We start from the raw sequence: 2,335 nt of genomic DNA on the forward strand, positions 1-2,335 counted from the left end.
GATTTCATTCCTCTGCAGCGTTGGAAGGCAGCGGGAGAGGCCGGGTGGGCGGACAGCGCCACCAAGCTCAGGTGACTGCAAATCAGTCTCGGGATCTGATTCCGCATCTGAGAAGCGTGACTCAGGGGCTCGCCTGTGGCCTGAGGAAGAGCGGCTTGCCACTTCAATCTTTAGCACCAAAAACAAACAAGCAAAACGCAAACTGAAAAGAGCCGTCTGGCGCGTGGGACATCCTCAAAGAACCCACGGAACCAGTGTTTTTTTTTAAGAGTCAACTACATCCCAGGGATGTTTTGTTTTGTTTTTGTGGTGCTGGGGATTGAGCCCAGGGGCATTCTACCTCCAAACGACACCCCTCGGCCCTAGTTTTTATGTTTATTTTGAAACAGAATCTTGCTGAGCTGTCGAGCGCCCCACACCTGCCGATGCTGTTGTCCAAGTACTGGAATTACAGGCGAGCGCCCCACACCCGCTCCCAGTCCTGTTCTAGGTCTGGTTCCAGTGAACCAGACCCCCCAAGCCACCACTTTGCAGGAGCTCTGGTTATTGGTAGCAGAACAAGAGAAGCAGATGCGATGCCTGGGGGGGCTAGGGAAGGCCAGGGCCAGGAGATGGGGCCTCGGAGCTGCTGTTTCGGCAGGACTGGCAGGGTGGACGGTCTCTGCAGAGGCTGCACGTAGGCAGTGACCTGCAGGAAGCACAGAGGGAGCCACTGAGTGTCGCAGGCCAAGGGTCTAGAAGTACAAATGTCCTGAGGCAGGAGCCGGGTTGTAATATTTGGCAAACAGGAAGCCCAGGTGGCTACCAAGAAGGGGGGTCTGAGGGAAAGAGGGTGATGTGTTTTGCTGATCAGGAGTCTTTTAATTTCTGGGGGGGAGCACTGGGGATTGAGCCCAGGGGGATTCTCCTCTGAGCTATGCCCCCGGCCTTTTATTTTCGTTTTGAAATAGGGTCTGGCTAAACTGCTGGGCGGCTTACTAGGTTGCCTGGATGGTCTTCGAACCTGTGATCCTTCTGTCTCAGTCTCCCAAGTCTTGGGGTTACAGCTGTGCACCCCTGCACTTGACTGGGTTTCTTTTATTAGAGTGACATGGTGTGGTTTACATTCTGGGGGGTGTTGGGGATTGGACCCAGGGGCATTCTACCTCTCAGCTACATCTCCACCCTATTTTTTATTCTTTATTTCCAAACAGGGTCTCACTGAGTTGCAGAGGACCTCACTAAGTAGCGGAGACTGGCCGCGAACTGCGATCCTCCTGTCTCAGCCTCCCGAGTACTAGGATTACAAGTGTGTGCCACGCTTCCCAGCTCGCGTGCGCTCCCCCCCCCACCCCCTGTACTGGGGATGGAACCCAGGGGCATTCTACCTCCGAGCTACACCCCCAGCCCTATTTTTTAGTCTTTGTTTTTGAAACAGGATCTCACTGAGTTGCAGAGGGCTTCGCTAAGTAGCTGAGGCTGTCTGGGAACTTGCGGTCCTCCAGTCTCAGCCTCCCGAATGCTGGGATTTCAAGCGTGCGCCACCACGCCCGGCTCACTCTTTCTTTTTTAAATAGGGTCTAAGTTACTGAGGATCGCCCTATGTTGCTAAGGCAGACCTCGAACCCGTGATCCTATGGTTTCCCTTGCAGGGCTGGGACTGAACAGGGAGGCCGGTTGAGGCTGGCGTGGGGTGGTACCTGGGTCTCGCCACTAGGGGGCGCGTTTCCCACCCGAGCCGGGGGTAGAGCCGCGGAGGCTGCGGTGAGGGTGCGTACCTGCAGACACTTGAGTGTAGCCCGCCAGGGCGCCACGGATAAAACACTTCCCGTGCCCATTTTTGGCACTGGGGATTGAACTCTGGTGCGTTCTACCTCTAAGATACATCCCCAGCCCTTTTCTTTATTTATATTTGTATTTATTTTTGTGGTACTGGGGATTGACCCGGGGCAATCTACCTCTGAGCTACACCTCCTGCCCTATTTTTATTTTTTATTTTGAAACAGTCTAAGTTGCGGAGGGCCTCACTAAGTAGCTGAGGCTGGCTGTGAACCTGCGATCTTCCTGTCTCAGCCTCCCAGGTACTGGGATTACAAGATTACAAGTGTGGGCCAAAAATGAATGAATGAATGAATGAATGAATGAATGAATGAATAAATAAATAAATAAATAAGAAAGAAAGAAAAAAAGAAAAAGAAGAAAATAATAAGACCTGTTGATGAGGGAGGAGCGGGTGCGCGTTGGGGCGGGCGGGGCCTGCCGGCCTCCATCCGGCTCCTCGGTGCCCAGCCCCCAGCAGGGCAGCTGTCAACACGGCCAGGGCCCAGCCCATGGCCACCGAGGCCCGCCCAGGCCC

This window comes from Muscardinus avellanarius (genome assembly GCF_963383645.1).
Source record: "Muscardinus avellanarius genome assembly, chromosome: 14".
NCBI lineage: Eukaryota > Metazoa > Chordata > Mammalia > Rodentia > Gliridae > Muscardinus > Muscardinus avellanarius.